Source organism: Halichoerus grypus, chromosome 3, assembly GCF_964656455.1.
Source record: "Halichoerus grypus chromosome 3, mHalGry1.hap1.1, whole genome shotgun sequence".
Classification (NCBI taxonomy): Eukaryota; Metazoa; Chordata; class Mammalia; order Carnivora; family Phocidae; genus Halichoerus; species Halichoerus grypus.
The window spans coordinates 81111449-81138146 of record NC_135714.1 but is presented as its reverse complement, the minus strand read 5'-3'; the positions used below and the strand labels follow the sequence as shown (position 1 = coordinate 81138146).

Here is a 26698-nt window from a genome sequence, read left to right as displayed (position 1 = left end):
CTGCCATACTGTTACTCAGGCAACCCTGTTTGGGCAGAGTTGCCCTGCCCCTGTGGTGGGGGATGGGCTCAGTGGAAATGGGTTTTGGGGGCTTTTGTTCTCTGGCGGCTTTCTGCATCTTTTCCAAGAGTCAGAGCAGAGAGACCATTTCCCACCCTCTGCCTCAGAGCAGAGAGATCACAGTTTGTTCTTCAGTGAGCTCTCCAGGCCACAGTATCTCTGTTTCTGTCCGTGCTGCTTTAAACTGCAGCATCCTGGGTTGTGCACCCCTCCACAGCACTCCCAGTCCTCGCCTCCAGGTCGGAGCTCGTCTCTGCCCTTTGTGCTTCTAAAACCACCAGCCGCCCCTAGTTCGTACATGTGACCCCGCCACTCCGGGTTTCCGTCTTGGGGTCTGCCCTAAAGTCCTTTCCCAGCAAATACCGGTCTGCAAGTCTGTGCCCCCAGTGCAGGATGCTATTGCTCACTGGTGGTGCAGGATCCTATTGGCCAGTCTCCCTCCCACTGCTGTTTATCCTCTGATTTCTGCCCACAGAATCACGGCTCCCTGCTTCGTACCTCAAAACCAACCGCCTGCAATATTCTGTTTGTAGAGATCCAGATCTATCTTCTTACATCTCAGGCTGATTTCGTGGGTGCTCAGAGTGGTCTGGTAGATATCCAGCTCAATTCTGGGGACCAGTTGGAATAGGGTGCCCTCCTCCACCATCTTTTCTCCCCTCAGACATCTAACTTTGGGGTATCCTAGGGCTCAGTCCTCAGACTTCCTCCTCTTTACTTCCCTTTACTTCCAAGGTGATCTCCTCTGGTCTCATGGCTTTAAATACACTGTTTATAACACTTAAGGTTATATCTTCGCCTAGACCTCCACCTGAGCTACAGACTCATATATCCAATTACCTACCTGACACCCCCACTTGGATATTTGATAGACGTGCAAACTTCACTTGTCCTAGACCATGCCTGATTCTACCACCTCTACCCCAGGCCCCAACCTACTCCTCACAATCTTCCCACTTCAAGAAGCGATAGTTCCATCATTCCTGTTGGTCGGGCCCCAAACCTTGGATTATGTTCTTTCTTTCAAATAATGAATATTTTGGCAAGTCCTATTGGCTCTATCTTCAAAGTATAGCCAGGGTCTAATTATTTCTCACCAGCACCATCACTTGTCCAAGCCACTATCATCTCCTTCCTGCATTACAGTAACTTCTTAAATGGCCTCCCTGCTTTTGCCCTCTGCCCCCATATAGAATATTCCCCTGAGCAGCCAGAGTGAGACTGTTAAAAATGGAAGTCAGATCAGGTCATTCCTCTCTCAAAACCCTCTAATGGCTTCCTTTTTCACTCAGCATAAAATTCCAAAATATGCAATGGCCAAAAGGCCCCACAGGATCTGGCCCTCTGACCCCAGGCGCTACTATTCTTCTGGCCTCACGCTGCTCTAGCCGTGCTAGACTCTTCACTGTTTTCACGGGCCAACACTCTACCTCATTGGCCTTTGCATTTACTCTCCCTGAAATATTCTTTCCCAAGATTTCTGGCTAGCTCATTTCCTTTACATTTGCTCAAATGTCACTTTATCAGGCAGCCCTTCCCTGAGCTTTATAAAGTAGCATTCTTTCTCTCCCTCCCACCCTCATTCCCCTGCACTCCCTACTGCTTTTACTCTGTTTTTCTCCTTTGTGCTTGTCACGGATTACTTGTTTATTGTCAATTCTCTGCACTAAAACGAGAGGATTCTCATGCTTCCTGAAAGCAGGGACTTGGTATGTTTCACCTCTGCTATACTCCCAGCCCTGAAATGGTGCCTGATAACTCAGTCCATACTCAATAGATATTTACAGAATAACTGAAGTTTACTTCTAATATTCCTGAGTAATCCATAATCTCCCCACATCACACACACAGTCAAAGTGAGGAGGCTCAACTTCTATCTCTTATTGTTTGTTCCTTAGTTCAAGTCTTATTTCCTCTAAGAAGTCTCCTCTTAAGAATGCCATCCATACCACCAGCCCCTCGTTCTTGTAACCCAATTACTGTGGAAAGAAAACAAGTTTTGGCCTCACATCGACCACGAGGTCATGGGTGACCCTGACAAAAGCTGTAAGCAGAGTGTTGAGTGGGCTCCCAGGAGAACGGGAAGAAAGGAAGTGGAACCGAAACAGTGAACTAGAGACGATTCTTTCTGTAAAGACAGTTTTATGTAAAAGCAACACACCCAGGGCAACAAAAAGAAGATGCAGGCATCAAGAAAGGGTTTTTTTTGTTTGTTTGTTTTATTTTTCGTTTTTTGGGGTTTTTTGCCTTTGTTTCTTAAGACAGGGGAAATACAGCTTATGTGTGTGCTCTTGAGAATAGTCCGTTACGGGGAAAAGGTAATAATGCAGGAGAGAAAAGGGATAATATAAGATAAAATATAAAGATCATTTGGTAAAATCTAAGGAGAAAATGTGTGCTTATTTATAGGCTGGGAAAGTAGAGATAATGTTCCAAAACTAGTGACTGATTTCCTGGCCAAGAAATTTGACCTGGACCAGTTGATTACCTATGTTTTACCTTTTAAAATAAAAGCAGTAAAGAATTTGAGGTCTCTGTTTGTCTGGTGATCTTGATTCCTCCCCACAGGCTACTTCTAAAATTTAATATTTATAAATGTACCCTTTCCTTCATATTTTATTTCTGATTATTTAATTTAGCAAGATTGATATCGCTGATTACTTCTTCATAGACTTAGTATATCACTGCCCTATATTAACCACTTTTTTTTTTTTTTGCTGTTGAAGTCATTGTTTATTATAGAAAAAAGGGAGCACACAACATTGGCATTTCAAGAATAATGAGTATTTCCTTCACTCACAACAAGCAAGAGGATTCAACAGATCCACTGCACTGATCTGGTATGAAATAATTGTGTTGATGACTTTCTTCAAGTTGTGATCACCAGGTAGTGCCCGGCAATTAATTTGAACAGTTGGCTGCTATTGGGCATCTATTTACAAAACCATCCTCTTCAACAAAGCTGGGATCTTTTTTTATTTTGTCTTTGAGTTGATTTCATCTTGGCTATTTTTTATCTCATCATTAAGATGCTCATTTCTTCAAGTAATGCCACAAAAACTTACTTTACAGTTTTCAAAGTGCTTTTTCAAATGTAGTTTCTTCTGGTCCTTTTATTATTGTGGTGGTTGTTACCATTTCCGGTTGAAGAAACTAAGATTGTGAGCGGCAAATAAATAACTTGCCAGACCTCATAGGGGCAGACTCAGTGCAAAGCCTGGGCTCTTCCCACCAGTCCTGAGCTCCTCTGACAGAGCTGGCAAGCTCCAAGCCAACATGGGCATTCTTGTCACTATTCTTGTTGCTTCTAAGGGCTGGGCAAGGGTCGAGGTAGGATATAAAGAATTCACACAAACGTCAACTGGGACATCCATCTCATGGGTCAGAGATCCTGTCTACAAGATGAAATTTTAGATTGAGTCTAAATTTACTAAACATCCACTACATGCCAAGGCTTTGCGTTTCATTAGCAAAAGGAACTGTACTTTAATCTGAGATCAGATTCTCACTAATTTTTCCCCTGCATGCTTTTTCTGTGTTGTCTATAGTCTCTACATCTGGTCTAGATTACCAGATCATTGTATCATGAACATCCAAACCATTTATAATAATTAAAAAAAAAAACCCAATGGGTCCAACTGTCAGAATCGTCCATACAACTTTACTCAGTTAAGCAAAAGTAATAGCTTAATATGGCCAGTTTAAAAAATAATTACTAATTATTGTCCAAAGAAACAAATTCTGCTTTCAGAAATTTTGCTTCAAATATCCCACCTTCTGCAGTGACTTCCAAATGGATATTTATAAACCTAAGCCCTTCAATTTCCACCTACTTCCTATGGAGTTTCACCTTAATGTCCCACTTGCATAAGTTTTGCCCCAAACAGTTCTTTCACCAGTCATCTTATCTCAGCAAATAATGCCCCTTCTTCTGCTTTTATAGACTAGAAGCCACAGCCTCACATTTGACTTCTTTACTCTTGCCTAGCACATACAAACTGATGCTAAGACCCGATGGTGCCCCCTCCGGTATGCCTCCCTCTCATTGCTCATGATCATTACCTTAGCTCAGTCTAATCATCCATCATCTGGACAAGTTAACAAAGCAGTGGGATAACAGGTCTCCTGCCTACTGCATTTTAACATAATAGGCCTTCGCTAAGCTGCTAAAACTCAGCTTTTTCCCAAATGCCAACGCCTTAGCATAGTTCTGACTATTGGACCACAACCTATTTTATTTACTAATGTATCCAGTCTTTCAACAACTAAGAACTTAGCATCCACTCTCCTGCAGTGTCTGTGCTAGGCTCTGGGGATACAGTGAGGGAGGAGGTCTCATCTACTTTTATGAGTCTGCTAGACATTCAGAAGTTTAAGCACACTGGATTACCCTTCCTGTTCATACCTCTCTAGTCTTAAATGTGCTTTCTCTTCAGCCAGAAAAACCCATTTCCTCTTGTCAGCCTGTACTGATGCTTCAAGAATCGGCTCAGATATCCTTATCAAAGACCTACAAGAAGGAAATTAATTGGTGAGGACTTCAGGCCCAGAGGATTTCCAATAACAGAATTTATATATATATATTTATATATATATATATAATATAAATATATATATATATTATATATTATATATATAATAAAGATTCCTATAACAGATAGGAAGGGCAATCGATTAAACTGTCATTTGGAAGGTATGGAAACAAATTACTAAAAACAGTCATTTTACCTTTCTTTCAGCTTCTGAACTGTCTAGACGTTTTGAGTCCAAGGGGCAGGAGTCTGTGTTGTATAATGGTGACCTAGAACTCCCTTTTCACATTTCCTTCCACTGTGATTGTGGATCTGTTTCAAAAATATAAGCAGAAGTAGAAGATTTGGTGAAGATATATAATCTTTATAAAATAAATATTTAGAGGCTTGTTAGCCCCTGGGAATTAGCAGGGGGCTTGGGATCAACAATATTAAAATTTTAAATTTACATTTTCTAAAGCTGTAGTTATGCTTGGATTTTTACATTCCAATAGTTTTTAAAAGAGATTTAACTAACTGCTACCACTTAGAGTAGATTTGGCATATAAAGATAACAGTTTATATTTCCTAAAGTAATAGTCATGTTATGGATGGTCTTTAACACAATGTAACCGTATTTTTTGGATTCAAATGGAAATTTTTTAAAAACACTTGTTATAAATTAACTTGAATTAGGTTTTCAAATCTGTTCATTGAATGGTACAAGTTCCTTGATGAGATTAGGAAAGAAATAGGGTCATGTAAAGGAAGAGCACATTTTTTAATGATTAACTTTAAGAATCATCATTATATAACTAGGTGAAAATGAAAAGCATAATAAAGTGCATGAGGCTTTTTACCAGCATTTATTAATATTTCAGAAAATATGCCTTTTTATAATATTACTTAAATATAAAAGTACAGCTAGAATCACATGGTAATAAATATCCTATGGGGTGCCTGGATGGCTCAGTTGTTAAGCGTCTGCCTTCCGCTCAGGTCATGATCCCAGGGTCCTAAGATCGAGTCCCACAACAGGCTCCTTGCTCAGTGGGGAGCCTGCTTCTCCCTCTCCCTCTGCCTGCCGCTCCCCCTGCTGTGCTCTCTCTCTCTACCAAATAAATAAATAAAATCTTAAAAAAATATATCTTAATGTTGGGCTCAGTAAAGTAGAATTATAAGTCCCCAAGTCCCTGTTTACTTAGTAATTTCTCTGATTTAACAAAAAAATGTTTTCAGTTTGGTGCAACTGCATCTATCTATCTATCTCTCTCTCTATCTATCTATCATCTATCTATCATCTATCTACCTCTATATGTATAATGCACTAAAATTTCTTAACAAAAATTGAATATTTTACAAAATGTTTTGTGGTGATATATTTTGTTTGAAGAGGGCAGTTTTATTTTGTTATTGAGCTTTTATTGGCTGTGGATAAAGTATTAAAACACCTGAAAAAACATATGAGATGCTTTATAAGAAAAATGAGTAAGGGGGGTATAGCAGAAATTGGGGGTTTTAAGACAAGGCTATAACATAGTTGAGACAGACCTGCCTTGGTAGATTGTAAACTCTCCAAAATCTCCACTTTTACACAATGAATATTTCCCAATGAAAAGTGGCTTGAAGCCAAGGAGTAAAAGTTCTCTTCCCTTCTCCTAGTTTGCTGATCTAGTTTAATCTAGGTTTAAAAAAAACAAACAGCCAAAATACCTAAAAAGTATACGAAATTCCTTTGTGAAGTACCTTCATCATCAGCTAAGTTTGGCTATAGCAATTTTCAAAGCACTTGTCATAGTCACAGTTTATAAATATATAATATATAATAATAATTATATATTATAATAATAATAAATATATAAAATATAATACATATATAAATACATATATTTATATACATAATATATATGTATAATCTCCACTTCAGAATCACTTAGAGACATTTCCCTCATCCATTAGCAATGTCTACTGTTAGAACCCTATGACCTAATTAAGGAAGTAAAAACTGTCCCCAGAGAAGCATTTTTTTTTTTAATATTTCATTTATTTATTTGACAGAGAGAGACACAGCGAGAGAGGGAACACAAGCAGGGGGAGCGGGAGAGAGAGAAGCAAGGCTTCCTGCCAAGCAGGGAGCCCGATGTGGGGTTCGATCCCAGGGCCCTGGGATCATGACCTGAGCCGAAGGCAGACGCTTAATGACTAAGCCATCCAGGTACACTCAAAGAAGCACTTTTAACCAGAAAAATATGGAAATGAATTGTCTCATCTCAAACTTAAAAAAAATCATTAAATAAGGACATTTAAAGTTATATTCAAGTATAGTTACAGCAAAAGAAATAAATCCAAGAAGGAATAAACATATTATCAGATCAGTTTTTGAAATAAATTCTACTTTGGCTGGACTAAAGTTTCCTATTAATTATATTTTTACAAATGTTGCATATGTCACAATTTCATATATTTACTATTTTTTATGAAACTTTATGAAATCATTTTTCACATCTGTACTTGTCATGGCCAAATAGTGAAGAGAAAGACCTTCTACTATCTTGCCAGGAAAACCTACCTATGAATGGTTTTTTGAATCATCAGAAAACACTGGTTTTTAAGGTGAGATCAGGAAATTGATAGTTTTTGTATATTTTTCATTTTTTGTCAATGAAGCCATAAAGCAATGTCAAACTGAATTATTGGATGTTAAATCAAAGGATAAATAAGCAAGAAATACCTAGAGGATGTTAAAAGAAATATCCTTCTTAATTAAGCTTCTTGTTTAAAGAATAATCTAAAATTTTAATCACTTAAATAATGTGTGAGGGGTATTCATTCATTTGGCAATTTTTTTTCCCACTTCAACCATGTACCAAGTACTTAGGTAAGCAGCTAGCTCACAGTGGCGAATGAAGCAGACATGATCTCTGCCCTTATAGATCATGTAGTGTAGTAAGAGACCATTTACTAAGAAAAGTAAACAAACATATAAATATATCACATAAATTTGTGATAAGTGCTAAATAGGGGAATGACCAAGGTACTGTGTTAGAGGAAAAAAAAAAAGGGTAGAAAAGAAGCAACATTCAGCTTTCTATAAGGTGTTTTGAAAGCCATACTAACAAGATCACTTTAAGCTCATATATGAAGGATGAGCCGGAGACAGGCAAAATTTTCCTATTGAAGGAACCACATGGCCAAAGACCAGTAATTTGGAAAAGTTGACAGTCTCCTACTGGGAATTATAAAAATGCCAGCACAGCTGGTATTTGCCTCAAAATGTTAATAAGATTGGGTTCATGAACCTGAAAAAATGCTAATTCCTTAAGGACATTTTTATGTATTTATTTATCTCAATAGTCAGTTCCCTTATACACTTGTCCAGAAGAGAACATGATTTAGTTTTCACCAAGATTGATATAAAAAGATTTTTACTTAGAGGAAGAAAAAGACTATGTATAGCTTTCCTCCTTACTTCAACTCCACCCTGCAAAATTCCTTCCACCTATGTTTTCTTGTTTCTCGCTCCTCTTTACATCCAAAATGTTTTCTAGCCCTCTGTAATAATTAGCTTAGGCCTCATAAAGTAATCTTTATCTTTCTCATGCACATATATTTGTTCATCTTTTTGTTCCTCACTTCTTCGCAGAGTTGAATTCCCTTCATGAAAGGAAAAGTAAAAATCCCTGTTACTCCTGACAATCAGCCTTGGGTTCCAGTAGTTCTTTCCACTACCTTGCTGACACTGCCAGTCATCCCATGACCTGCAGAGAAGTGACTGATGCTTTCCCTGAGAGTTCAACCCATTATACATGTAGTTTTGTAAAACAGGGACTACTCCAAGTTCTTTCTTTAAACAGTACCTATAGAATATCCGTGCCCAAAGGATACTATGCATTCTTGACTGATTCAACAATCCAATTGAGAGGATATGTATTTCTGGCAGTACCAAGCATCCAACACACTAAATACATCATCATGTTAGCCAAAGAATTGAATGAAGTAGTAAAACATATTCTTCGCCACTGCTCTTTCTGGCAGTCAAATATTTAATTTCAAATTTGGATTTTTCTCTACTGTGAATGAACAAGACTCTCACTTAAAAATCAAGTCAACATTTTAATTAAAAATAATGTTTACCCAAACTTGCAATTGTACATTTAGGAAAAAAAAAAACAGTGTTTTAACTTTGCCGGCATTTTATAAACTTCAACGCAAAATTTTGGCAAAGAAACATATATTTACGTAACTATCCGGCATATCTCAAAGCATTTTGTAAAACAAACTTGGATACAGAAAAAACCATGAAGTGCAAATATCATATGCGATTATGGATTAGAACTTAATCAAAAGCCTGATATGGTCACCTGAGTCAGAGGCCTGGGTTCCAACTCTCAACATTTGGGGTTCCATCTTGTTCTAACTTTCATATGCTAACCTAACTAGAATGAGGACTCCTGCTTTCTCTGTACTTTGGAAAAGAATGCTGAGGAGTGTTTCCCTAGGAATAAAAGGTACTAAAGAACTTCTACTTTACTTTTGCAAAATAGGAGACCCGTACTAGTGCTTTAGTTCTGGCAAAGGAGAATCACAGAAATGGGCTCTCCCCAGGAAGCCACCAAAGGTCCTGGAAAGCACTTGGCAGAATTCTAAAGAAACTCTCCAGCAAGTGAGCTTGATGAAGGAGTAATAACTCAGAAAGAGAGAGGACTAGGTTCTAGGACCTCAGCCCTAGCACTGTCAGAGGCCCTATTTCATTCCTACTTGCTTCTAGAATGCTTGGTAAGACAAATCTCACCTAATTTGGACTATTGTCACTTTGAAACTTAAATAAATAAATTATTATAACATTGGTCATTGTTTAAAAGTCAGCTTCCTCATATTTTGAGGTTTCTCTTGTTTGAAGAATATTAAGTCTCATCCTTTCCCCCAGTTGCTTCTTGAATTAAGCCATGGAGAATATCTCATTATCCAGTCTTTCCTCCAATTGTAATAAGGGTCAAATGAAGAAAGTGGCCTACTTCCCTACACTGGTTATTTATTTCCAAGGCTCAATTAGTCCCTGGCTGTCAGACTTTCATAGAGGCAGTCAGACATGTTCCTTTGGTGTTGGTGCATCAGGCAATGTTTGTAGGAATGGTAAGAGTCCCTAAAAGGAGAAACACCTAATCATTCCCTGAAATCTCCCCACCTCACTTAGGAGACCTCTAATATGAGGTCTCTCTACCTTTAACCAAGAATATTCTTCTCCTTTTCACAACTTACACAATACAATTATACCTGACAGTCCATGCCCAGTACTTTTCCCTAAGAATAGCTTGGCATTTTGACCTTACTCATCTGGATGAACTCTCCAACTACTGGGGAATAATCGTCTGGGTAATTCAAACTAATCTGACCCAAACTAACTCCTTTATTCCCACCAAAGTCGACCTACCTCCTGGGTTTTCCATTTTAGTTTGTGGCCCCACCATCCACTCAAACTGAGAAGCTGGGCACCATGTTGGAGTCCTCCTCTGCACCAGTGTCCACATTTAATGATTCATTAAGGCCTCTTGATTTTACTTCCTAAATATGAATCAGCCAATTCCCTGCTAGCACGTTTCCTGGCTTGGTTTCCTCATCTCTTGCCCAAAGGCCTGCAATAGCCATCAAACACATGTCCCTGGTCTGTTGCAGAATGGGTTCGGACTAGCTCATCCAAGGCCTCCAAGCCCACCCATGGCAATGCCCAAACTGAGTATTCTCTTTTTCTGTTCTTTAAGATACAAAGGGGCTTTCTGAGTGCAAAGGAGAAAGCATCACCAACCTCCTCGTACCACATTCTCTCACCTCAGGCCTCAGAGTAGGATGCTTCACAGTCTGGACATGGACAGGATGATGTAGAGTGGAGAGGGCATGCCCTGTTCGCTGCGGACCAGCTCTGCTTGGGCCCCAGTTGGTTCCTGTTCAGGTGGAAGAGAGGACGAGGCCCCTGCCTGACAAGGATGGATAGAATGCCAAGCACAGGTGCACTCTATGGCTGGGACTGAGACCGCACTCATGTCCCCTTCTTCTTTCCATCAGAGCAGGAACTGCTTCTTTTCCCTTAGGAAGGAGCTTTATTTTTCACTGGCTTATTTCCCCTGAAGAGCAACAGAGAATTCAAGGACTTAACCATGGACTTAACTGCTTTATCTTTCATTGGAAACAAACTCAGTAATACTTTGGGAATCAAGACTTTCTTCTAGTTAAATTTACTGAGTTTTTAAATTTAACTTTACTAGTAATCACCAAAAACACAGCCTGTATGACCTACTTAATTATCCCTAATCTTTGGAAATTGTCAATACTTAAAGAGAAATGTTGTTATGCTATTACCTTCCTGCAAGGTAATTACAAGGAGAACTTTACGAAATTCCATATACCTTATCTCTTGTCTTATTCCCCTCTGGCTTTTCCCCACAGTCCCCAGGTGAGGCATCTTAAAGGCAAATCTGACTACATCATTTCTTTACTTAAAAGTCCTTCAGAGAGGGAGATGAACCATGAGAGACTATGGACCTTGAGAAACAATGTGGGAGTTTCAGAGGGGAGAAGGGCAGGGGGAAGAGGTAACAGGGTGACCGGGTATTGAGGAGGGCACGTGCTCTGATGAGCACTGGGTTTTATACGTAACTAATGAATCACTGAACACTACATCAAAAACTATGTACTATACAGTGGCTAATTGAACATTAAAAAAAAAAAAAAGTCCTTCAAAAACTAAACTTTGCCTCCAGGATATGAACATGAATCAAAGACCCTGCGTGATGGACCAGCTGACCTCCCCACCACCCACTATACTACCCGCCATGTTCAGGCAGCATTAAAATGCTTGAGTTCTCCCCTGCACACACTATGCTTGGGTTTCTTCTTCTTCCTTGCTTTCTCTCTTGCTTTTCCTCCTCCTAGAATATTCTCCCATCCTGCCCCCTTGTCTTAGCAAATTCTTGCTCAGCCGTCAGGATTCAGGTTAGGCTTCACTCCTCCAGAATGTCTCCTCTGACCTCAGTGCCTCTCCGCTCACTCAATAATAACCTGGGTATGATTCTGTCATTGAGTGCACATACTGTAGTATTCTGTTTATGTGTTTGTTCCCTCATGACTATTCATCACTCTCCAGCAGCCAGCAGAAAGGCTAACAAGATTAGATGCCCGACAGTGTTTCTTAAAAATGCACAAATAGAAGGTTCTTAGCCCAGTGAGGACTGGTCTCCTCTTTGGGTCTTAGAAAGGAGTTGAGGGTGGCAGTATCTAGTGAGGCCAAAAAGTTATGAGTGAGTTTACTATCAAGTTAGGAAGACAGATAAAACATAACTGCTCCTTTTCACAGGTGCCTTGGGACACTCTTCCAGCTGCCTTGTTTGTTTCTCTTTTCTAGTAGGGTTAAGGACAACGAAGTCACAGCCAAAAATTTTGTGCTTGATGGAGACACCAAACCCTGAAATGCTGGACCAGCTGTGCAACTTACACAAAGCACATCCTGCCACTTATGTCCTACACAACCTAGGAACTGCTTTAGGAATAAGAGAAAATGTATTAAAAATGGTCTGTTAATCAGTATGGAAATCACATTCGAGCTTACAAATGATGTCATAGGCTGAAAGTTTGGGGAGAGTGTGCTTATGTGCCCACTATGACTCCAAGTCTTTCTTTTTATACTGTATTTACATTTATTAGTTTTTAACGTCACTGAATTGATCCCATTCTCCCATTTTAAATTCAATTCCCCCACATAATTCCTTGCCCGATAATAGGTTATAAACAAATAAATGTAGGTTGAAAGAATTGTTTAGTTCAGTCATCTCTAGTTGTTTACTTTTATGGTTGCCATAATTGTCATTTTATATTCTTCTCTTTGTTCCTTACATTGGTGAGCTTCTAATCTAGTAAGCCAGAAACTAGAATTTTCATCACAGTTGTGCTCATGCTGAAGAGTCACTGTTTATTGACTTGTCTGGTGAACAACTCAAGGGCAGGAGGTCTATCAGTTAGGATCCTAGCAGGAAATAGTATACAAAATCTAATTAGAGTTTAATTGAAGAAAGTTTAATAACAGGTTGTTGTTGTTGTTGTTGTTTTTCAGAGATGCAGCCAGAATTAGTCACTCCAACAAGGAGTGATGAAGTATCCAAGGTCTCATTACAGTGGGAAACTGTTATTGCTTCTAGGCCTGAAGGGCAAGAACAAGGAAGAGTTACCAGAATCTAGCAAGTGCTGGAACCACAGACAGAGCAGTGGCCACAGGCAGAGGAAATAGTCACTTGCAAACCAGGGGGGCAATGAGGAAGACAGGGAATAAATACCCAACCTCAGTTTCCTCCTGCCCTCCGATCTGCTGGTAAATTCCTTGACTCAACCCAGCCAGAATCCAGAGGCCAGGGATGCCCAGTGTTCCAGCTGTGGGGATCAGTCTCCTGGGGGCACAGAGAAGGGCACAGCACAGATCTGAAGAGGCAGGCGGAGTATCACAATCACTGGACATAGGCCCCATTCCTCATTTTCTCCCCAATACCTAGCACTGTACTTGTCATCTAGGTCCCAATAAATATTTAGTAAATAAATGACTCCCTTAAAATATTAAGCAATAAACTAGGCTAATCCAAAAGTGACTGAGAATGGCCATTGAAATTATTCACCAACCAAAGACTGGTTGACCTGATCCTAGGCCTGTCTTCTATCACTGGTTTCATTAATGATTCACCACCAATCCCCCTTTCATTGTTATAACCCTCTCATGGACTTCAGGTTTTAAGACAATTTGTCTATCAAACATAATTTTAAAGCAACTGTTATTAATCAAAGCCACACATTGTCACCCAGCTTCTAATCAGCATAAAACAACTAAGGTTACCACAGAGTTTAGCCCAACCAAAAGAAAAGCGATTTGACCTTTTAGGCTCTGTAGTCTTACTAAGAAAAAGACATGTTTGTTTAATATCTGAACTAGCTCTTTGCTTCTGCTACTTTCTTCTCAAAGCTTCAAGACCCTTTAAGATCAAGAAATGAAATTTGATAAACTGGTGTTCTGTAGTAGAATTAAAGCCAACATGAAATTTGCAATTGACTTTGTGATGACCGCTTCACCCTTTATATGAGTGTATTGTGTATTTATTTATTAACCTCTTTACTTTTCAGAGCTATAGAGTAATTCACTGCTTAAGGGAGAAGATTTGTGTCATGAAGAAACAAAGTACTGGGACCAAAGGATCCATTTTCCCCACCAAGAGAACCCACCAAACTATGAAACACACGTGGATCTCTAAACAGGGCATCTGGTTCCACAGCTTCTCAAATCACCCTCCTCACTCCTGTAGCTGGATCCATCTTATTTCACACAGTTTCTTTGTCTAAAAGATGGGAACGAAAAAAGCATTACGCTTTCAGAGCCAAGGTTGGAATTTTATGTATTTTTTATGGCACTACTTTGAGTTTGAGCTTCAAGATAACTATTTTATATAAGACACTTTTCAGATTCTGGGAATATAAAACCACATTCAGTTTTCAGAGTTTCTTCAATATTCAAGCTCAAAGTTAGGTAACACATTAAGTTTGCACTATGTTTCAGATATAGTATTGGCTGGTTTGTCTCTTGAACTTTGTATCCACAATCCAGTTTTAGGGAGAGATTGAACATAAGTATTTTCATCATTAACCATTAATTTCAATGATTAATCCTGTGTATGATTAGCTTAGCTTCTATCTACCCCAAGTTCAGAAATCACCAGAACAAACTTTGTTTAGTTTTAACAAGTATTCCCAAATGTGCAGCCTCACACCAGCAGACTCTAAAGCCTAGGGTGGGAGATGGTCCCGTGAGGCCAAAGAAAAGACTTGGATACAGAGATCGAGATAGATTTATTAGGGAAACTGAAGTACAGGGAGTCTAGGAGTGGCCAAATGGACAAAGAAGCCACTGCTGGGATCTATGTACAGCAAGTTTTTACACCATAGCAACTTAACCAAGCAACTGTCAGTGGCCCTTCTCCTCTCCACATTGCCAGCATCTCCAAGGAGACCTAGGCCTGATGCTTGGACATTCTTCATTATAAGGTAGACACTCTGGGTGGCCACCCCCAGAGCACATGACCCTGAACACTGAATAATACGTTTTGCTGCACATTCTGCTTGATGGGAATATAGAGGGAGGAGAGGGTCTCTATGTTTTTCAAGATTGTGCTTAACAGAAGCATTCAGGGTATGCTTGCACGAACTAGCTATCCAGCATGTTCCATACACCAAAGACAGGCTCAAAGCCTACAATCAGAGATCCAGGGGAAGAAGGGCCTTCCTTGTAGTTGGGGTACTCCCTAGGGGACATGTGAGATTTAAGAAAAACTTGTGGTCAGTGTCCTTACAGCTTTATAGAATAGGAGTCATGTTAAAGTTCAGGACAAATGAAATGAGTGTTCGATAAATGGCTGCGATTGTCTCAATGTGGCCCTGGTCTCAGGAGAGCCAAAGGGGTCCCTTTGCTTTGGTCACAGTGGAAGAATGACACATGGTCATTGCATGTGGATACGGTGCCTCAGGTCCTTTTTGGCTTCAGCTGCTTACCACATGGCAAAAATGGACTGTGACGGAAAACTAAATTGGACTTTTTTTTTTTGGTATGACTGTGTATAGCACAATTGGTGGCCTCTTTCTCCTGACTGGGAACATGGGTTTGGCTAAGTAAAAAAGAGTTTCTTAGGGTTGGTGAGGTTGGGAGTGGGGGAGGCAATGCCCTTCTGAGAAAATAGGGACATGCAAAAGATATGTACTTAACTCTCTGTCAGGGTGAAGGACTATTTCTATTGGCCTTTGATCTTTTGGATGCTTGTGACTTTGGAGCCCCTGTGTAACAGTGGGGAGGGAGACAAAGACTGCTTCCTGGAGGGTCTCAGTATTTCTTTGTCATATGTGAATGGCGTGAGTGCTGATCGATGCAGCCCTGGGAGCTGATGCAAGAGGAAGTAGGAGAAGCTGGTGCTCTCTGTCTCCAGTGAGCTAAATTGAGAGTGAGTCTAACTACTTTGCATGCATAAGGCCTGATGTAGTACTTAAGCAGCTCCAGCTTATTTCTCCCCACCCCCCACTTATCAGATGTCTAGTTGCCTCACAGGTCACAATGATAGGCACATGACTGTCTTATTGATTTATGTGCTTGGGATTTAGCTTGGGGCATACTCAGCCCTAAAGAGACCTTTTGAGTGAATAAACAGTTCAAAGAGTCCCTACCCCAGTTCTAACTGTAAGGCACTCTGAGTCCCATTCCACACATCTTAAACTTCATGGTCTTGAAAATATATAAGGACAGGAAAAGGCCTTTAGTTAGGGCAGGCTTCTCCTCCCACCCCCTCACCTCTTCTCTCCAGAGTCAGTCATGAGGTAGAGGGATTTAGACGCTTCTAAAGCAGAGAAATTCGCACTAGGAAATGTCATAATATTCTGCCCTCAGCTGCCAGTCCCACAGAGTAACCCAGTATCTCCTCACTTGAGATCTTGGAGGCTCCCTGACAAAAGGTCTGGCAAGACCAGAGTGGGAGGCTGCTGCTACAGCTCAGTGCAGCCCCCATTTCACCTGCCAGTAAGAGCCCTCTGGACTTGCCTGTGACCTCCTATGATCTCTTCATAGGTAATGGTCTGGAGTGTTCATGTCTCTGCTTAATCCCATCAGCTCAGAGTTGGGCTTCCATCATTAGTGACTCTGAGGCTTCTGTACACACAGAATGTAGGAAAGGACAGTAGATGTGTTTGGAGGTTCCAAGAAGAAAAGAGAAAAGGTCTGAGTGATCATCTTCCTTAAGGATCACACTTAGTTTCCTGTCTGTAAGATGAGCATGAGCCCAAGGCCCATCTCCCTGCTGGTGTAATGGTGGAATACAGTAAAGTTGCATCAGTGGACCCTCCGAGTCTCTAAGTCCTTTTGGTCACAGTCAGACAGTAGTTCCACCAAGAACCTAAAGTTGATCCACAAAGACATCAAGAGGAGGCTGTGAGGAGCAGGAGTTTAGGATGGAGGGTGCTTCCTCCTGTAGCTCCTCCCCTGCAGAGCCCTGTGAATTTCAGAACCTCTCCACAGTAAAACTGTGGCCTCAATGGGATCACAGGCTCAACGTTAGGTTGAATTGCTAAGTGGCCAAATTGTTCTCATACACATCCTATGAGCCCACTTCAAGCCTTCACGAGTGTTGTGTGAGGAGAGGGAAAAGGGAAACCAATGCTGATGTGAATGCTTATTTTCACTGAGTCTACCCTCACTGTGGGTTTACAAGTGACAACTCTCCTTGTAGACTCCATTTATGTTGGAGGAAAATCTGTGACTTTCATCATCTCGTCATTACATCCCCCGACACTCCCAAGTCATATTCCAATAGCCTTGAGCCTCCTCAGTGGCATCTTTTACATGTAAAATATTAAGCTATCCAACTTTTAGGTGACTAAGAGAGTACCTAAATTCTCAATCTGAAAGTAAACCAAACCCAGCAAAACTGGAATGCACAGATTTTTATGGGAGGGAAAACTGAACTGATAATATGTATTGAGCAAAAAGGCAGGTAACTGGATAGGCTGTGAGAGCTGGAAATGACCTTAAATTTCCTCAAATTCTACCCCCTTATTTTATAGGTTAGGAAGATGGAAAATAAAGTCACACAGTTGGTTGGTTCAAAGATAGGAACAGAGATAGGAACTCATGATCTTAGTGTAGTTTCTTCTGCTCCTTTCAGTGGGACACTCTACATTCCAGCAGCTGTTGTGTTTTTAATTATTAAGCTTTAGAACAGAAAAAAACTGTTCTCTGCTGCTTGCATTAAAAAGGTCAGGGAATGATGTGTGTCCACCAACAGCCAGAAGATTCTAACCTCCAATTTGAAAGAACTTTGTAAGTTGTCTACTGGGACCACCCCTCCCATCTGGTGTTCAACTTCTCCCCACTGTGATCTGTTAAAGGGTTGCATAATCTGCTAGGACATCTTCAAGCCTGCCTGTAAGTATTTTACTGCTCAACAGCCAACCTAGGGAAATTGTTCATCATGTCAGGCTGATCTGCCTCTAACTCCAAGCCTTGCCCTGACCCGGCTTCATAGACCTGAAAAAACAGGTCTGATCTTTTTTCCCACATGCCAGCTCCTCTCCAGGTGGTTGAAGATGGCTGTCAGCTGGCTTCCCCACCTTCATCCCAAGCTTCCTCCTCTACAATGGAGCAAATGTCTCAGTTCCATCAGTGACTAGGCTGAGCAGCATGCAGAGATGGCAAAACCTCTCAGCAAAGACTGTTTCCTGTGGTGCCTCCTGCTGTCTTGAATGAAAAATACATTTATAAGTAAACAGAATATTAAGACATTTGAATTTATGGGGGAGCGCCTGGGTGGCTCAGTCAAGCTGCTGCCTTCAGCTCAGGTCATGATCTCAGCGTCCTGGGATCGAGCCCTGCGTCGGGCTCCCTGCTCAGCAAAGAGTTTGCTTCTTCCTCTGCCTCTCCCTCATGCTCTCTCTTTCTCTCTCAAATAAATAAATAAAAATCTTAAAAAGAAAAAAGACATTTGGATTTATGGGATTTACGATAGGCTTAAAAATTTTACATCAAGCATTGTAACGATTTTCTACCTATAAGGAAAATGGAAAGGTCCTTATGCTTTCTATTTTTCTCAGGAACTATTTACCCTTACTGAGTCTGAATTCCCTCATTTATAAAATGGTGGTAATAATGACTTTGTGGGGCTATTAGAAATTATGTCTGTGAAAAAAAAAAAAAAAGAAAGAAATTATGTCTGTGAAGTGCTAAGCGGAGGGCCTGGCACTGAGTGGACACTCCATGTATGGTAGAGGTGATCACAACCTGTCAACATATCACTTGTGTTCCCTTCCCCTCTGCTGGCTCCTCACACTTCCTTCCTGTGCTCTTTGCAGGGCCACAGTCCATTGCTTCTTCAACAGCCCTCCAGTCTTCCGTCTGAGGAGTCCAGCTAACATTTGTCTCTCCTTTCTCTGAGTTTCCATCACTAAGCTGGCATCAGAGTTGCCATAATCTCCAACTCCAACTCCCCTGTATGTTTGAAGTTTCCTAACTCATCTCTTGTACCACTCTTGCATCCTCAGCTTCCTGCCCCCCTCCACCACCCAACAAACACACAGTCTGTTCTCAACCAAAAGACAAAAGGATCCTGTCAAAATAGCTGTCAGATCAGGGAAGGCCTCTGCTTAAAACCTTCCTGTGGCTTTCTATCTCAATTGGAATAAAAGCTGAAATCCCTTCAAAATGACCTCAACACTCACATGACTTTGCTCCCCACCACATTGCTTCTCTGACCTCCTTCCCTTCACTAACCAGTCTTGCTCACTGTGCCCCATCCCCATGACTCCCTCACTAATCCTCAAGGCTTCCAGGCAGACTCCCACCTCTGCACCCTTTGTCTAGACTGGTCTTCCCTCTGTCTCCCTCAACTCTGTCAAGTCTATGCTAAAATGGAATATTCTAAGGGAAACCTTCCCTAACCACCTATTTGAAATTGTATACACACCTCTCCCAGGAAACTCTTAGTCACTTCCCAGCTTTATTTTTCTTCTCAGCATGTATCACTAACTTACTATGTGACTGATTTATTTTTCTTCTTCTCTGTAAGCCCTCACAAGAATATAAGTCACACGGGGACAGATATTTTTCTTAGAACAATGCCCAACATGCATCATACATTCTATTTGTTCACCTAGAATGAGCTTGTGGGAAGGTGGTATGATGGGACAACTGTGGGTTTTGGATTTCACATTCCCATTCTGCCACTGACTATACTTTGGAACTCTCTTAGCTTCAGTTCCCTCATGTGTGAAAGAGGAGTATAATAGTAATTATCTTATAGCATTTTGATGATGATCTCTCAAGATGGCGAGGTCTTTCCAGTTGCAAGAGAAACTCAATCCCATTGTCTATTTACTAACCCTTTATTTTTGGTTGTCATTCCCTCCCATTACATGCTTTCCCCGTGCAACAGGTGATTATGATACAGACAGCTTAGAACTCATGCCATTCCAGGATAGCAGTCCCAAAAGAAAGAAAACTTCTCTAAGAATCTTTGCTTAAAAATCCCAAAGAAGAGCTCAAACAATGGTAGTTGGGATCACATGTCCCTTCCAGGGCCAACATCTTTGGCCAGAAGAATGCGAGGCTGTGATTGGCCATATATGGGTCTTGTGCTCATCCCATGGCCAGTGTGTTGCAGAGGCACCTCCATTGGGCAAACGTAGAGTCAGAGAAGAGTAATTCCCAAATGAAGGCAATTTAATTTAAAAAGAAGGAATAATGGAGTGCTCCAGATTAAATAAAACAGATGTCCCTGATAAACTGAGAACGTATTAATTCATGGAATTCAAAGAAGGATGAACAACCAAACAATGAATAGAAGGCACCTGGACCTCAGCAACAACAGAACCCAGGAACAGAACTTGATCTCAGTGCAGACTTCACCTTTCTCATTTTATATGCCTTTTTTTTTTTTTTTTAAGATTTTATTTATTTATTTGACTGAGAGAGAGAGCAGCAGCAGAAGAGGGAGAAGCAGACTCCCCACTGACCAGGAAGCCCAACAAAGGACTCCATCCCAGGAATCCAGAATTATGACCTGAGCCAAATGCAGACACTTAACCAACTGAGCCACTCAAGTAGCCCTATCTGTTTATTTATGTGAGTTAACTTCTCTTTACTTCACTGAAGTCTGGATTTCTCCATACATAGTGAGGGTTAGTACCATTCCCACCACTGATTCATGCCCTCTTGATAAATGGGTTGATATGGGAACAGAGGTTTTAGGCAATTCTGAGAAGCAGAAGACTTTGATATGTGTGTTCCCCATGTGTTCCTTCCGCCTCTTTTCCCCTTCTCCTGCATCTTAGCCAGCCTTTGTAGGTGCCCACAAAATTTATTATCCAAATCAGGTTAATTTTAAGAGTCAATGGCTGTTTTACTAATAAATATGCTGAGACAAAAGGCACAAACCAACAGCATCCCAGAAAAACTAAGACATGGTTTTTCACTCTCACTCTCCACCTCCCTTAAGACCTGTTCAAAGGAAAGTTTTATATGTTATTTATATCTCTGCATGAATCAAAATGTTTTCTCTCCCAGGGAAATTTTAAATATTAATTTACATAAAAGAATAAATAATTTTATTTCCTTTGTAAAGGAAGTAAAAGAGATTGCCTTTTTATGTTTAGTTTTATAGGGGTTTTAAAAGATACTTTACGATTCCATGCCTTTAATCAAAGACATTCCTGCTGCCAGCTAAAGATTTGTGTGTGTGTGTGTGTGTGTGTGTGTGTGTATTTTGGTTTGGGTTTGGTTTGGATTTTTTTTCTCCATTATGAGATCTTGATCACAGCTGAATACAGGAAGGTAAAGCCAACTCAATGACTGTTAGAGGAGTAATAAAGATTTCCCTGGTCAACTTCATAATGTGTATATAGGCTTTTAAAAAGATTTTTTGAATCATAGTTGACATAAAATAAATTGTACAGATATAGAATGTGCAATTTGATAAGTTTTTATACATATTCACAACAAAGATAGTAAACATATCCATAACACCTACAAGACCCTTGTACCTCTTGATAATTCCCTAGTACCTCCCTCCTGTCCTCCCCCAGCCAATGCAACCAGTGATCTTGTATCTGTCACTATAGATTTTCCTTCTGCTTAAAGGATTTTCTTTAATATTTCTTATACAGTGAGTCTTATGGTGAATTCTTCCAGCCTTTATGTGCTGAAAATAGTCTTTACTTCCCCTTCAATTTGGAAAGAATTTCACTGGGTATAGAATACTAGATTGAAAGATTTTTTTTTCACTTAGTGATTTAAAGATATTGTTCCACTTACTTCTTTCTTGTGTTGTTTCCAACAAGAAATCTGCTGTCTTGCTTATTCTTGTTCTTCTGAACATGACCAATCTTTATTTTCTAGCTATTTTAAAGATTTTCTCTTAATCCCTGGTTTTGAGCAATGTGACTATGATATGCCTTGGCATAGTTTTCTCCATGTTTCTTGTGCTTGGTGTTTATTGAACTTTTGGATCTGTGGGTTTATAGTTTTTATCAAATATGGAGAATTGTCAACCATTATGTCTTCAAATATAATCTCCCCCACATTTTTTTTCCCCTAGGATACAATTACACATACATTAGGCCTCTTGAAGCTAACTCACTTCTCACTAATGCTTTTTTCATTTTTTCTCCCTGTATTTAATTCTGGATAGTTTCTCTCTCTCTCTCTCCTAATCTGAGCACCTGGGCAGTTCAGTCAGCTAAGCATCTGCCTTCAGCTCAGGTCATGATCCCAGGGTCCGGGATTGAGTTCTGCATCAGGCTCTGTGTTCAGCAGGGAGCCTGCTTCTCCCTCTCCCCTTGCACCTCCCCACTGCTCATGCTCTCTCTCTCTCTCTCTCTGTCAAATAAATAAATAAAATCTTTTTAAAAAATTGACTAATCTTTTCTTCTGCAACATCAATCTGCCGTTAGTCCCATCTAGTGTATTTTTCATGACAGACAACTAAAAGTTCAATTTGTATCTTTTTTATTGGTAAAAAACACATATAAAATTTACCATCTTAATCATTTAAAAATGTACAGCTCTGTAGTGTTAAGTGTATTTACACTGTGTAAAACAGATCTCCAGAACTTTGTCATCTTGCAAATCTAAAACTCTATGCCCATTAAACAACTCCTTTTGCCCCATAGTAACCATCATTCTACTTTCTATTTCTATGTATTTGGCTACTTTAGAAACCTCACATAAGTGAAATCATACAGTTATTGTCCTTTTGTGACTGGCTTATTTCACTTAGCATAATATCCCCAAGGCTCAATCATGTTGTAATATGTGACAGGATTTCCTTCCTTTTTAAGGCTGCATAGTATTCCACTATGTGTATGTACCACATTCTGTTTATCCATTCATTTGTCAATGGACACTTGGGTTACCCCCACCTCTTGGCTATTGTGACTAGTGCTTCCATCAACATGGGTGTCCAAATATTTGAGACCCTGCTTGCAATTCTTTTGGATATATACCCAGAAGTGAAGTTGCTGGATCATATGGTAGTTCTATTTTTAAGTTTTTTAGGAATTGCCAGTTTTTCACAGTTTTTGTGCCATTTTACAATGCCACTAATAGTGCACAAGCTTTCCAACTTCTCCACATCACTGCCAACCTTTATTATTTGTTTGTTTTAATAGTAACCATCCTAATGGATATGAAGTGATATCTCTTTGTGGTTTTCATTTTTAATCCTGATGATTAATCATATCTCCTCCAGAGAATATAAAAAGAAGGAACATTTTCCAACTCACAGTATAATTCCAGCATAACTATAATAATACCAACTAGAGCATCACAGAAAAAAGGAAAATTGCCAATGAATCTTACAAAAAATAGATGGAAATATTCCAAACAAAATAAATTCACCATAATATAAAAAGAATAATACATCATGGCATAAGTAGATTTATTCAGGAATGAAAAATTGGTTTAGCATTTGGAAATCAATGTATTGCAGCACATTAACAAAAAAAGAGAAAGTTATATGATGATCTTGATAGATGCAGCAAAATATGAATTAAAGAGAACTTTCTTATTCTGATAAAGCACATCTATATATCAACCTGCAGTAAACATCATACTTAATAATGAATAATTGTGACTGACAATGAGGCAAGAATACTCATATGAATACAACTTCTATTCAACTTTTAGTGGAAGCCCTACCCAGTGAAAGAATGCAAAAAGAAGAAATACAATGTTTAAGAATCGGAAAGGCAGAAATAAAGCTTTCATTATTCCTAGATAGTATATGTGCAGAAAATCTAAAAGAATCTTTAAATTATTAAAATAGGGGAATTTAGAAAGATCACTGATGCAAAGTCAATATATTTCTTTATACCATGACAAACAGAAAATGAAAATAAAAATAAAACTATGTTTCACAGTTATGGAAATACAATCCAGTAAAACTAATTTAGGAAATCCATAAATAGGCCTAAAAATGCCTAATAATTTAGTATATAATAATTGAAATTTTAATAAATGCTAAAAGGACAGATAATTCAATAATTCCTATTGGGATACTTGATCATATTCCTACCTCATTCTATATATCTAAATAAGTACCAGAGAGGTTAAGATTTATACATATTTACCCCATTAGTAGTAGAAGACACACGCTAAAGCTGAAAAAAAAGCCCTAGAAAAATTTTAACTGCCAATGACAACTTGGAAAATTTTTTAAATTAAACATAGATAGTTAATATATTTTCTACAATGACTTCTTGCCTATCAGTAAGAAAAAGACAAATCCCTCAAAGAAAGATAGGCAGAGGAAATGAATTAATAATCTATGGAAGAAAAACAAATGGTCAGTAAGTACATAAAAAATTAAGCCTCAGTAATTAAGAAAATTAAAACTAAACCAGTCAAACAAAGAAAGACTTCAAAGACTGAAAAGACTAATTTGGGCTGAAGGTAGGAATCAGAGATTCTGACATATTGTTCATAAATTATGGCCTATCCATACAGTAAAATACTCTTCAGCAATTTAAAATATCATAGATGGGCATTTGCCAACATGAAACTATTAAAAAAAAAAAGAAAAAATATTTTCACAACTATTCTGACATGAATTTAAAAAGTACTGATGAGTAGAAGTCATATAAAATTATGTGTACAAAGAATTCTGGAAGCAAATAGACCCAGATGTTATTCATGGTTATCTCTGGGTGTTGGATTTTATTCTTTTTACTCTTAGCATTTTATATTTCTGTAATAAACTTGTATTACTTCCCCATAAATTTAATGTCATTAACAAAGGAAACTTTATGCTGCGTTTGTAATCTCTATTAAGGATAAACATTTCTGAGAAAATTATCTGCTGCAAATATTACCCTCATCTGCAACAGTTTTAGCATATGTGCGGCTAACGCGAGCACAACAGTTTATTAACAGAGAACGTTGTCTGTCACCAGCACTGATTTCACTGGAAATCACATGTGGTGCACACATTTACCTTGGATGTTTAGTTTCTTTGGCATTCTTTGTGATAAGGCAACTCTCACAAACAAATGATAGTCTTGTTTTCCTTAGGCATATTTTCTCTTAAGCTATGGCAGTTCTGTTTTGCTGAAAAATAAATTTAGTAGATAAATGCTTTCTTTGAATTTTGCTGTAGGTAATGCTATTAACTGAATTGTGCCCCCCATTCATATGTTGAATCCCTAACCCCTAATGTGACTATATTTGGAGTAAGGAAGTATGTAAAGTTAAATGAGGTCACAAGAACAGGGCCCTGATTAATAGGATTCCTGTACTTATAAGAGAAGACACAGAGAACTCACTCTCTCCAACATGTGAGGACACAACAAAAGAGTAGCCATCTACTGGCCAGGAAAAGGGCTCTCACAAGGAGTCAAATCAGTCAGCATCTTGATCTTGGATTTCGCAGCCTCCAGAACTGTGAGAAATGTCTGTTATTTAAACCATCCCATCTGCGGTATTTTGTTACCGCAACCCAAGCTAAGGTAAGTGGTGAAGTATTTGCTTAGATAAGTGTTTGGCTGGTTCAACAGCTCTATCACAAGAAATAGCATATTACAATAGTCTGTTTGATAAATACTCTTTATGGTGAGAAAACTAACACTGTACTTGATTATCGAAGAGGAAATTAGCATTGCCTATAAACTAACATCCACAGGAAACTATTGTAAACCTCAAATTAATTACACTTGCATCTCCATGTTCTTTTTGGCTATCTCTTAGAACCGCTGCAAAAAGCAAAATCTCCCGTTTGAAAAGAACTTTGTTATTTTTAGCATTATAGTAATAACCTTTCAGTCAGGCAGGTTTAGGTTTGACTCTCAGCTTTGTTTCTTTTCCAGCTATGTGACTTCATGAAAGTTACTTAATCTATCTGAACCCCAATTTATCTGTAGTACGGAGAAAATCAGAACTACTTTATTTTGGGGTTTTTTTATGCGTCTTTTTTCAGGTTTTTATTTAAAAAATCATAACCACTTTAAAGTGATGTTATGAGCTCTCATATTTGTTAAATGTGATTGGCACATGGTAAATTCTCAACAAAGTCTAGTTCCCTTTCACGGCCACCCATTTCTCCCACCTAACCAGAAATAAAAACGTGCTGCCACCCGTACCTCAATAATAAGATCCATTGATGGTAGTTAGGGGTTTGAGCATGGTCTCTTCTTTCCCATTTTAATTCTGCTGCTCTAATTTTGAATATTTATATCTTCTTACATAAAGTAATATTTCTACTGCAAGAACTCCTACCCCACACACACACCTCACGATATTCTTGTACAAGGCTAGGGGATTTTTATAAAACACAACTTTGATCCTTTCACTTTAATACTGGGAAATTTCAGTGGCCTCCTTCCTTTGAAAAAAAGAAATGCTAAGCCATTAAAATGGTGTTTGAAGTACAGTTGACCTTTGAACAACATGGGTTTGAACTGAGCAGGTCCACTTATACATGGGTTTTTTTTTTTTTTTCAACAAATATAATACAGTACTGTAAATGTATTTTCCTTTCTTTATGATTTTCTTAACATTTTCCTTCCTCTAGATTATTTTATTGTAAGAATATGGCATATAATATATATAACATAAAAATGTGTGTTAGACAGCTGTTTATGTTATCAGTAAAGCTTTTGGTCAGCAGTAGGCTATTAGTAGGTAAGTTTTGGGGAGTCAAAAGTTATAGTGGATTTTCAGATGCACAGGATTTGGCATCCCTCACCACTATGCTGTTCAAGGGTCAACTGTAATATATACTTAGATCTTACCTAGTTTTCAAGATTACCTCCCTACACTGTGGACACTCAGTCAAAACATGCCCTACCTTGCCCCATTCTGTTCAAGAGATTCCGCCATTTGGAATTATAGTCCCCTCATGTGTTCACTTGTCAAAATATACAAAACCCTGTTTAAATGTCATCTCTATGGAGATTTCCCAGTCGTACTGGTTTGACCTATTTGATAACTCTTTTTATGCTTCTAGTAAAGGATTTGTCTAACTTTCCATATACAATTTTCTGGAGTTTAAGTTTCTTGAAAACAGAAAGAGCATCTAATTTAT

General features: G+C 39.0%; 1 protein-coding gene across 1 annotated transcript in view; it reads right to left on the bottom strand.

Moving 5' to 3' along the window:
* The window catches only part of C3H4orf17 (chromosome 3 C4orf17 homolog), a 334730-nt gene that overhangs the window by 77462 nt on the left and 230570 nt on the right, over window positions 1–26698 (bottom strand). The window contains exons 8-9 of the mRNA XM_078068238.1: window positions 10398–10690; window positions 4789–4904 (exon numbers count right to left, since the gene is read on the bottom strand). The gene's annotated coding sequence lies outside the window, so the exon portion shown is untranslated. The remainder of the gene's footprint in view (window positions 1–4788; window positions 4905–10397; window positions 10691–26698) is intronic.